General features: G+C 40.9%; 1 protein-coding gene and 1 pseudogene across 2 annotated transcripts in view; one reads left to right on the top strand and one right to left on the bottom strand.

Annotated features, from left to right (window-relative positions):
* The window catches only part of LOC126281833 (protein bunched, class 2/F/G isoform-like), a 511,962-nt gene that overhangs the window by 263,936 nt on the left and 235,241 nt on the right, over positions 1-12,785 (top strand). The gene's annotated exons all lie outside the window — the stretch shown is intronic.
* On the bottom strand, positions 10,567-10,684 carry LOC126288699 (5S ribosomal RNA; annotated as a pseudogene).

The raw sequence follows: 12,785 nt of genomic DNA on the forward strand, positions 1-12,785 counted from the left end.
AAACTAAATTTGGGAGGGATGAAGAATGTGATTTTTTCAGTTATTTTGTATAGTGTCACTTTCCAGTATTTATTTTGTCAATGAACAACAGTTAATTTGTGTTAATGCTTTGTGTATGTGGAAATTTTCTTGAAAAAAAAAAAGAAAAGGTAGGTTTCTGTCTTTATTGATTCGCATGAAGTTTGCATCTTTTTCAGTATTCCTTGGTCTGCGATATTCTTGTTTTAGATTACCTGCCAATGAAGAATGTGATTTTTTCAGTTATTTTGTATAGTGTCACTTTCCAGTATTTATTTTGTCAATGAACAACAGTTAATTTGTGTTAATGCTTTGTGTATGTGGAAATTTTCTTGAAAAAAAAAGAAAAGGTAGGTTTCTGTCTTTATTGATTCGCATGAAGTTTGCATCTTTTTCAGTATTCCTTGGTCTGCGATATTCTTGTTTTAGATTACCTGCCAATTTTTAATGGTTTGTACCGTATTTCACTGCTCTATGTCTGCATTATATATATATATATATATATATATATATATATATATATATATATATATATATATATATATATATATACCTGCTTTGTGTGAATTTGTTGTGGAAGGGCTTTGCATTTCATTTTTTTGTATTAGTGCTGGTTATACGTTTTGGTTAAATTTTTTTTCGATATATGTGTCTTTATTTTTAAGTTTAGTTTATCTGCCATTGTTTCTTCATCTCATCTTCTTGAACACACAGATGAAACCATTAAATTGTTTCAGGTAATAACACGACTAAGTTATTTTGAATTCAATCAAGAACACTACATACAAGAAAAAAGTTTACCCCCAGGTTCACCTGTATCAGGAAAAATAGCCAACGTTTTTCACAAATCATATAGAAAATTATTATTTGAAGATACAATAACAAAGAAAAATTACATCATCATCTACTAGTTAAGGTACATGGATCACATAATATGCATGATAGGTGAACCTAAAAATAGAATACAGCAGCTACATAGAGACATAAATACTGTACACAAAAAGATGAAGTTCACAATAGAAGAAGAACAGGAAAACTCGCTCAGCTCTCTAGACATAGCCAAAAAAGACAATAACATACATGCATTTGACATGTACAGAAAATCCACAAGAACTGCCACTATCTTAAATACTACCTCAAATCACATATAAGGTCAGGAACAGGCTGCAATCGGATACATGTTAAACAGACTGAACAGGATCCCCCTAAACACTTATGATTTCCAAAAAGAGTTGGCCATTATAAAAGAAATAGCATTAAAAAATAGACAAAGAAACAATGGTAGACAAACTAAACAGAAAAATAAAAACACAAATAATTAAAAAAATTAACCAAACCACACCAACAGGAACCTGCACTACCACAAAAAATTGCGTACAATGACCTTCCATGACAAATTCACAAATAAAATAGGTAACATATTCAAAAAACAAGGCATTAAAACTGCTTAAAAAACAAACAACTCAATACAAAAGCACAACCCAAAACTGAAATCAAAACCAGACAGAAACGGCCAAGCTGGTATCTACCAGCTCAGCTGCAGTGTTTGTGAAAAAATATATATTGGAATGACTGGCACGACATTTGACTCAAGACATAAAAGATCGCATCAAAGCATTGAAATACGGTACAAACCTTTCAACATGGGCACATAATCTAAAACAAGAATAACATGGACCAAGCAGTACCAAAATAAATGTGCAGTCACAAATTGAAAAAGGTATGAACATCATAAAAGTCAGCAAAGACACATCCTCTCTTTCGAAGAAAATTTCCACATACACAAAGCATTAACACAAAAATACAGTTGCTCAGTGACCAAATAAATATTGGACTCGAGACACTATATGAAATAACTGAAAAAAATCCCATAAAAAGAACCTTTCTCACACTTCACCCTCTCTCAACCAACCCCTGGCCCACTCCTCCCCCTTAATTTCATTTCATTTCACTTCTTGCCAGTCACCTTTTCCTCTGACTCATTGTGTGTCACATTGCTATATAGTTTGTCCATTTATCCTTGCCTGTCCCTCCCCCACTTATAAAAGAAAAAAAGAAATAAAGGATGCCACTCAATCACTATTCCTTCTGTACTCTTACACAGTATGTAAATACACAGCAACAAAATAAAATAACATACATACAATTAACTAAAGTTATGTCAAAGACAAAGTAGTGAAAAGGTTATGTTGACAGTAGTACAAAACACAATACAGACTTAAAAGAATACAAATAAACAGTGGTGTGCGATAAAAACATAAGAAATGCATAGTTCTGCAGAGCAATGAAAATTAGACTACAAGCATCACTGTCTTATGAAGAAAAACACCAAAGACGTGATAGAAGGCGCCATTTCCTGATGTAGGCAAGAAACCAAGCAGAAATCACCGAAGTAAAAACGAACAAGTTGTTAACGAACTGTTTTTCGATCTTAAAAACAAATTTAATTGTAAATATGTTCAATTACCTCAAAAGAGCGAAACGCGTCTGGTGGAAAAGAAAACAAGTGTTCTCTTGTAGTTGTAAAGACGGAACGAAAATACCGTCAGGCATTGTAAAGAAACTACGGATAATATGGCCACACAAGTGAAGAATTTATCTAATACATACTTGGAAATACCTAATAACTTCTCATTTCTCGTCCCGGCACGCAGCGTTTCCCACACGTCACTGCCCGTATGCTTGGCTAAGGTTGGTCCACCGTGGCGAAGGGTGGGGGAATATGTCTTTCTTCGGGCTTCTGTCATGAAATTGCAACTTTCCGATGTGCACGGTGCACAGTGAACATGTAACAACATTGCAGAAAAACATAAACGTTTATTCTTTCTGCAAACAGTGGGTATTGCACAAGTCCATAAATAAACGATGCACCTAATGAGTCACAGAACCGTTTCTGACATTGGAACAGTTGCTGAATACGACTTCTCGTTCTTCCTGCCATGGTTATTGCTTTTGTGCCCCGTTGTTTCCTAGCAAGCGATTGGCCTTCATTGTTGCTGCTACTTTACAACTTTTTTGTGATTCATATGTAGAGTATGTCATCGTTTTCATAAAAGTACGTTTCTTGTAAAAGGGAGATGCATGGCTTGAAATTTAAGTGAGAATGCATAAGTGCCACTTCGGCTGATTATTCAGCCACAGTGCTAGATTTCAGCATGTCTGATTATCTCCTGCCTTTTATCTCTATACATTCCTGTCTGGGACACAACATTCTTTTATCTCGTGCAGAGGTCCACTGTTGTTGTGGGAGTTCCCGAGTACGATTAAGTTCAAATTGACATTTGTGTTTCTGTCGCCTTGGTGATGTTTTATTTCCTTGTGTATATTTCAGAAGTTCGGCGACGCTTTAACTCGTTCCATCCTAATGGAAAACGATATTGGCAGTAGCAAATTTCATTAGGCATTGAATGTATCACACACGAAAGTTATATATTATCCATAACTGCTCCTAGATGCATACAACAGTTCCGTGTAAGGTGACTCCATATAATTGATCTTACTGCTTGTAAACTCACCGGAAATATATTTCGCCTGAAGGGAGACCACTGCTCTCCAACATAGCTGAATAGTCCGTAGAAACACGTGGAGAAATAAATACGTGAAAAAACGCTAACTGCAAAAATATGTTACTGTTCTATTTGTCCTGAGGGTAGCAAGTTACTTATTTTTCATTTAAACACAACATTTCGTTTTATTTTGCACACCATTATCAACGTGCTACATTTACTGATGGTATACTGTTACAGTACACTTCTGAGTTCTTTGGAATTCCTGACATTGAGTGTGTTGTTGTTGTTGTTGTTGTTGTTGTTGTTGTTGTGATCTTCAGTCCTGAGACTAGTTTGATGCAGCTCTCCATGCTACTCTATCCTGTGCAAGCTTCTTCATCTCCCAGTACCTACTGCAACCTACATCCTTCTGCATCTGCTTGGTGTATTCATCTCTTGGTCTACCTCTACGATTTTTACCCCCCACGCTGCCCTCCAGTGCTAAATTGGTGATCCCTTGATGCCTCAGCACATGTCCTACCAATCGATCCCTTCTTCTAGTCAAGTTGTGCCACAAACTCCTCTTCTCCCCAATTCTATTCAATACCTCCTCATTAGTTATGTGATCTACCCATCTAATCTTCAGCATTCTTCTGTAGCGCCGCATTTCGAAAGCTTCCATTCTCTTCTTGTCCAAAGTATTTATCGTCCATTTTTCACTTCCATACATGGCTACACTCCATACAAATACTTTCAGAAATGACTTCCTGACACTTAAACCTATACTCAATGTTAACAAATTTCTCTTCTTCAGAAACGCTTTCCTTGGCATTGCCAGTCTACATTTTATATCCTCTCTACTTCGACCATCATCAGTTATTTTGCTCCCCAAATAGCAAAACTCCTTTACTACTTAAGTGTCTCATTTCCTAATCTAATACCCTCAGCATCTCCCGACTTAGTTCGACTACATTCCATTATCCTCGTTTTGCTTTTGTTGATGTTCATCTTACATCTTCCTTTCAAGACGCTATCCATTCCGTTCAACTGCTCTTCCAAGTCCTTTGCTGTCTCTGACAGAATTACAATGTCATCGGAGAATCTCAAAGTTTTTATTTCTTCTCGATGGATTTTAATACCTACCTTCACTGCTTGCTCAATATACAGATTGAATGACATCGGGGAGAGGCTACAACCCTGTATCACTCCCTTCTCAACCACTGCTTCTCTTTCATGTCCGTCGACTCTTATAACTGCCATGTGCTTTCTGTACAAATTGTAAATAGCCTTTCGCTCCCTGTATTTTACCCCTGCCACCTTCAGAATTTGAAAGAGAGTATTCCAGTCAGCATTGTCAAAAGATTTCTATAAGTCTACAAATGTTAGAAACGTGGGTTTGCCTTTCCTTAATCTATTTTCTAAGATAAGTCGTAATGTCAGTATTGCCTCATGTGTTCCAATATTTCTACGGAATCCAAACTGATCTTCCCCGATTCTAAATTTTCCATTCGTCTGTAAAGAATTCGCGTTAGTATTTTGCAGCAGTGACTTACTGAACTGATAGATCGGTAATTTTCACATCTGTCAACACCTGCTTTCTTTGGGATTGGAATTATTATATTCTTCTTGAGGTCTGGGGGTATTTTGCCTGTCTCATACATCTTGCTCACCAGATGGTAGAGTTTTGTCAGGACTGGCTCTCCCGAGGCTGTCAGTAGTTCTAATGGAATGTTGTCTCCTCCCGGGGCCTTGTTTCGACTCAGGTCTTTCAGTGCTCTGTCACACTGAGTGAAGATGATATAAGTATAAACCGATTTAAATGAAAAAAGTGCTCGAATAAGGGAAAAAGGGACAAAAGGTGCTACTTTATTCAACTAATAGAACGATTTTCCTTCCTCTATTCTAGTTTATTGAATTACGAACAAGTACATCAATTTATCACTCATCAAAAGAAGGAAAAACCATAAAGCTGTTGTACTTAAAGACATTAAGCATCTCTACATTTTTAAAAGTAAATCTGTTTCTGTTAGGAGATAGACTGTCTTTGTAGATGCTAAAGCTTCATTCGACATCCACAGAAACCAGTGGGGCAAACCTTGTATTCACTCGGACAGGCAACTCAACAGATGAGGCTAATTCCTCTATTCTTCTGAAGACTAGACTCAAGTAACCTTGCGCATGGATTGTTGCACGATGCTACCAAATTGCTACCCAAGAAACGTACTGTCTAAATGAAACGAATGTAATGTTTTGTGTGCCCTGCGATTTAAAAACAGAATCGCGAATTGCTTGTAAAACACGTTGACCACTAAGTATTGCTTTTGTGATCAGTGTTGTCAAAAAACATCCAATCTCCTAACTGTCGCACACAAGCTTACCGCCCGCTGCTTCGCTCGCGTAGACTGTGTGGCCGGGAATTTTTTGTTTTTATTTAATCGAATTTTTGTGTTGTTCACAAATTACAACATCTAAGCTTTTCACTGTAATTCTGGCAGCTGGAGCCCAGAGGTTTTGTTAATCGTGCCTTTTGCCTACTTGGGGAAATATTTCCATAGCAGTTCTCACCGTCTAACAAATACTTCTTTATATCTGACGTAGAAGTGAAACACCAATTTTCATAAATTTTGCGTTATAATTTTTAAAAAGTTTTTAATGTAAACAGGTATTTTCTTAAAAATTGTCATCCTTTATTGCATTCACTTAGGCCTTGAATTTCCAATAACACTGAAACATGTACTTTTTTAATATGTAACCGAGAAGTTAATTACCAGTCATTATAGATGTAGCTTTATTTATTTTCTAAAATAGCTTTTGTCCTCTTGTGGTTGAATTTCCAAAACTGTTGAAACATGATTTTTTTTATTTTCTGGCTGAGAAACCAAATATCAGAAAGTCTATCATAACCTATTTCACTTCTTTAGGAGTGGAATTTTGGACAATGCCTCCGTAAACGATGTTGTCTGCAATACAAGATTCACACCCTCTCCAATTTTCAAGTTCCTACCCTCACCGGTTTGGAGCTGGGAGTCGGTGACTCAGTCTCACCCTGTTGCACTCCTTAGGGGTTGAATTTCCAAAAACAGTGGAACACTTATCTTTCCATCTCTAACCGAGAAGCCAAACAACAATTTTAAAAATGCTTCTGCGGTGGAATATTTTCATAAAACGTTTCATCCGCAATTTCACATCTTTGGGGGTTGAATTTACAAAAACAGAGACATGGTTATGTTATGTTTCTAACAGTGAAGTCAGGTACAAATTTTCATAGATTTAGCTTAAAAATGCTTGGACAATGAAATACGTTCATAAAAACTTATATCCCCCGTCTCACCCCCAAAAGGGATGAATTTCCAAAAAAGCAGCGACCAACGTATTTTTATCATTTCTAACTGAGAAGTCAAATTTAATTTTTCATAGATTTATATTTAAAAATGCTTTCACAATAAAATATTGTCATAACAAATCTCATCTCCTATTTCACCGCCTAGGGGGTCCATTTTCAAAAAACACTGACACAGGGCCGGCCGTTGAGGATTAGCGGTTCTAGGCGCTTCAATCCGGAACCGCGCTGCTGCTATGCTCGCCGGTTCGAATCCTCCCTCGGGCATGGATGTGTGTGATGTCCTTAGGTTAGTTAGGTTTAAGTAGTTGTAAGTGTAGGGGACTGATGACCTCAGGTGCTAAGTCCCATAGAGCTTAGAGCCATTTGACCCATTGACACGTATTTTTTGCTTGTAACAGAGAAGTCAAATATCAGTGTTAAGAGATGTCGCTTGAAAAACACTTTCCCAGCGCCTTAATAATTAAATATTCTTTAAAAAAAGCTTTCACCCACCATTTCACTCACATATTGTTAAATGTACAAAAATGCTCAAACACGTATTTCTTTATTTCTGATTGAGAAACCAAATGTCAATTGCCTTAATAGCTACATTTTTCGCAAAAGGCCTTCATCACTTATTTCATCTACTTAGAATTGAAATTTTGAAAAATCCCTTCTGAAAACGACACGTATCCTATAAGATACACACCTGCACATTTCAAGTTTCTGTCGTTGACGGTTTGGGCTGGGCGATGATGGGTCAGTCAGGACATTAACTTTGTGCTAATCAAGAGAGCGGGGAGTGCGAATGAGGTGGCTTAACAGGTGGAACTAGTTTCTCAGGAGAGAAATAGCTCACTTTTAATACAGTGAGGTTCTCTCCCATAGACTATTTGTTCTGCACTAACTGACACGCTGTCGCGTTTGATTTTCTTCTATAAAAAAGCTAATTGTGCTTGAAATTTGTCGTACTTAACTGTCACAGACCTTACGCTTTATAGTGGAAGTATACACTATTAGGAGCCCTTTTTATTTTTTTTATTGGGCAGTAGGCAGTAATATACTGTAATGACGGTTTTAGTTTGTTCAACAAATTAACTTTGTTGTAGTTGTTTGGATAGAACTGTGCCACGTCTCGAACAGAGAAGGTGCCTGCAACAGCGAACTGTCTCGTTTTCCCAACGCGATTTGGTGAAATGATGCAGAAATTACCGACGCGTACGTCACGGAACTAACCCTGAACTACTGGCTAAGTCAAGGGTTCTAGGTCTGCGTCAGTCCGACGTAGAAAGACGACTCAGAACCGTACAATGTTTCGACACAGCCAAAAATTGACCTACGAGGTCTCGTAAGTATATCTAACGTTGCGCGGCATAGAATCTACTTGTTTGCCAGTATCTGGGAGTTGACGTGTTGCCCTTGGCGATATTGGGCGGTGTGCGGAAAAGAAAACAGCCCAGACGTCAGCAGCGGTGCCTGGCCAGCTTAGCATCCAGTTGGCCGTGTAAACAGTGATGTCACCCGCACAGGCGGAGCACGCGCCAGCGGCGTGAAACCTGCGCCTGCGCACACGGGCCCCGCCCGACGCCCGCGGCCGTGACCGACGCGGCTCCAGGTGATGCCAGGACGGCTCCTAAGGGAGTGGTCGATTCCTTGCCCGTCCTTCCCCATTCCGTGTTTGTGCTCCATCTCGGACGACCTAACTCTGGTCTTCCTTCCTTCCTTTATTCATTACCATTACCATTGCCTAGGGTTTAAGCCCTCGCCTCAGCTTTTTTGGTGGCTGAATCGCTGTGTAACTGTACCCACGAAACAGAAGAAGCTGTTGGAATACTGGTACTCGAAAGATAAGTCGCGAACATAATTTGGCGATCTACATTTCTGATCGTGATGTTGGGTAACAGGAAGTGGTCACGAACGCGGATGTCAAGGCTCCTTACACAGCCGGCCGCGGTGGTCTAGCGGTTCTAGGCGCTCAGTCCGGAATCGCGCGACTGCTATGGTGGCAGGTTCGAATCCTGCCTCGGGCATGGATGTGTGTGATGTCCTTAGGTTACTTAGGTTTAAGTAGTTCTACGTTCTAGGGGACTGATGACCACAGATGTTAAGTCCCATAGTGCTCAGAGCCATTTTTGAGCTCCTTACACGGTGCTTTATTATCCTTCTTCCTCTAACCTGTAAAACGTCTTACCCAGTCATTTATTGAGGTACATGCAGTGCTATTACTCGCATACATTACGCTTTTCCAAATGGGGAAGTTTTTACAGGAAAGGTTCTAGGACCGAACAGAATCAAACCATTTTTTTGTTGTTGTTGTGTTTTTTTTACAAGTTGTTTTTAGTTACCCACTGGGTCAAAGGGAGGCACTACGCGACAGTACCCTGGATCAAGTTCCAAGTACCTTGCTGTGTCTGACGTCGGGATATTACAGCTACTGTTATTCAGTTTGATGGAGATGAAAACATCAGCACCTCCACTAAATAGAAACCACGCGGTGATGCAATGAGATACTGCCTGGCTCCGCCGTCATCTATTTCAGACACAATCAAGGAACACAGCTGCTAATACTGCAGCCTTCTAGTCGATAAGACTGACGTTTGACATACTTGTAACCCGTTCGAGAAAAAAACGTACAAGTTCGGCGGCTGGGCTATCGCTGGAATGTATTTGTTCACATTTCTGCACAAACCGGAGCGAGGTAGCGAAATGCCCAAAAGCACTGCATCCGCTTTCAGGAGTCTGGTTCAGATCACCATCCGATCCACTGGCTCAAATGGCTCTGAGTACTATGGGACTTAACTTCTGAGGTCATCAGTCCCCTAAAACGTAGAACTAGTTAAACATAACTAACCTAAGGATATCACACCCATCTATGCCCTAGGCAGGATTCGAACCTGCGACCGTAGCGGTCGCGCGGTTCTAGATTGTAGCGCCTAGCACCGCTCGTTCACTCCGGATGGCCCGATCCACTGGATGTGGGCTTCCCGTTGTTGGCGTAGAGAGTTGAACTCCCATGTGTAAATCAGGTCCAGACGCCTCCATACAACTGAGTTAATATGTCATATATTTGTTACTAGGCGTGTACGGAAGAAAAGGTTTGAAATTATGTGTAAAGTTTGTCGGAAGTCGCCAAGTGTTCTCACTATCAAACACTGATTGAGTATAGTGCGGGTAATTTGAGCTGCGCTTAAAGCAAAAGCTATGTTTGCTCGGGTGTCAGTGTTGATGACGTCATCTCCGCTGAACTGTGTGTCGTACAATGATATAATTTTTGCAGTTACATTCAGCGGTATTCCGTGTAAATTAAAACGTCATGTCTGATGCTCAAGTTCCACGGCATAAAAAGCGAAAATTTAGCAAACGACACACTTTTTGCCTCAAACTGTTATGGTGTGTGACAGCGAAAAATGTTTAGAAAAGGTTTCAAGTTGTGATGAAAGTTTCTTGGAAGCCGGTAAGTGCGATCGTTCTCAAATACTGTACGAATGTAGTCTGGGTAACACCGCACCACGAGTTACGCTATCTCGAGACATGTACTCTCTCCGTCTTCAGGCCACGACTGGCCTACCGGGACCATCCGACCGCTGTGTCATCCCCAGTGAAGGATGTGGATAGGAGGGGCGTGGGACCAGCACACCGCTCTCCCGGTCGTTATGATAGCATTCTTGAACGAAGCCGCTACTATTCGGTCGAGTAGCTCCTCAATTGGCATCATGAGGCTGAGTGCACTCCGAAAAATGTCAACAGCGCATGTCGGCCAGGATGGTCACCCATCCAAGTGCCGACCACGCCCGGCAGCGCTTAACTTCGGTGATCTAACGGGAACCGGTGTATCCACTGCGGCATGGCCGTTGCCCGAGACATGTACACAGTTTCTAATTTTAATATTTAGCTTATTGTGTTAAACCTTTTAAGATTAGATTGTTCCTGTTAATTAATAGATTATGTCAGCATTTTAAATTTTCAAATTCGGTTGATCATAAGAAATACTGAAAAATAATTTTATTCCTCTTGAAACCATTAAGTGGGCAAGCTGCAACTAGGCCCACACACCTTGAGCCATGGGCCGGGTCAGCCATTTCGCAGTATGCTGGGTGATTCAGTCGTCCCTACCGGCGGGTTTATACAACCTGCAAAACCTTCATATCGGCGCACACTCCGCTGCAGAGTGACAATTCATTCTGTGTGCACATTAATTGCCAGTTGAATAAGTGTGTCGAGGAAAAGCGCAGTGGCTACCGTAACGGTAGTATGTGAATGTGACGGGTTAAAGAGGAAAGTAAGTAATTACGTCTCACCGTCCGCACAGAGCGGCCGTGTGACGTATACAGAACCGTCACCAGGGAAGTGTTCTCGGCGGCAGCGCCTAACCCGTGCTACGGCGATGGCAGATTCTAAAACTGAGTGACTCGTTAATGCCGAATATCTTCGACGATGGTAAGAAATTGCTCCATATGGCCACTTCCGCATACAAAAGAGATTGATACATTTTTACAGCACAAGGTAATAAACTTTAATCCCTTCGTTCAATCCCCCATTACGTGTACTAGTGGGGCACAAACATTACCGTATGAACGGGCGTGAATTGTCTTTCTTCTTTAAAGACGACGCTCGATCACATAACGCCTGAATTGTAACCGCACAGGCGAGTGTTGAACCCCTTGTCGTGTTCCGGACCACCGGGATGACGCAGTAGTGAACAGACTGGAAACTTTGTGGGAATATCTGGGTCGAAATCACCGTTTAGACTTTCTGGTTTAGGTTTTTGTCTGGTTTCCGTGCTCTTGTGAGGCAAATACTCTCTCTCGCAATGTGAACAAGTTTGAGGCCGGTTCTCCTCCCAACCCCCTCTTTCCCAGCATCATTGTGAACTCAGTTAGTGCTACGCCGATAATAACGTAGAAATTGACGTAGCTCCAAATTTCTAATTGTTACTATCTAAACTTTCTTTGCCACTCTTGCCTCTGGGGATCTCCGGTAGAAAAAATGATACAGCTGCTGCAGTCAGGTTTGTACAAAGAATTTCGGGAAAAAGTTGCACCAGTTTGAGACTGCAACATGATCGTCTCCAATTCGGGTACATCATAGTATTAATTTTAAATCTTAGCATTAGCGCATGTTAAAATTCAGTGTGTACCGATTGTCCCTCCAAATAGTCGTCAGGCACATTTTCTCTGTTGTTCCTTTCAGAGTGTGGCTGCAGTCAGCTCCAACAAATACCGATCACCACGTCTTCCGCACGACGCACAGTGTTGGCGGAATGCGTCTTGTTTCCTGTTACAAACAAAATTATGACTGCAGAGAAAGGTTATGCGCCCATTCGATGGAGCGGTCCCAAATTCGTCACCAGTGTATGTAAACATGGAGATTAACCAGTACTCCAGAAGCGACTGAGCAGCGTTGCTGCTTGGCAGTAGCAGGCAACGCACACCAGGCCAGTGCGGTCGCCTTCCGTCGACCCAGTGCGTCGCGCGAAAGACTTGGTGATCAGTATTTGTGTCGGCTGATTCCAGCCACACACTGAAGAAACTAAATGGCAAATACCTGCTGAAACATCAGAGAAAATGCGCCTGACGAGTCTTACGAAGAACATCATGCACACTACTTACTAATTTGTGTTTTTGTTTTTAAACCTTCCTCGTTCAGATACGATAACGATGTTTGTACCGTTAAGTTGTTACTTGTTTGTGTTAGGTTTAGTCCCAGCCGCAGAAACTCTTTGAGATTGGTTAAGACACCTTTACGCCACATTAATTTTCGTTGCTGGGAGATCTCTTTAGAGACGTAGGCAGTGACGTGCTCGGTGGCCCGCCGTACTTCGCGTGTTGTTCTCTGACATTGGAAGATCGAGTGAGTATAACACTTCTTTGTTGCATCGCGTTCGTGATACAAAACCGTATTGAATTGGAAAGCTGCTTAGCACTAGACATCCGTCTTGCTTCTAGTACACACTATAA

This window comes from Schistocerca gregaria, chromosome 1 (assembly GCF_023897955.1).
Source record: "Schistocerca gregaria isolate iqSchGreg1 chromosome 1, iqSchGreg1.2, whole genome shotgun sequence".
In the NCBI taxonomy this organism is placed as follows: Eukaryota; Metazoa; Arthropoda; class Insecta; order Orthoptera; family Acrididae; genus Schistocerca; species Schistocerca gregaria.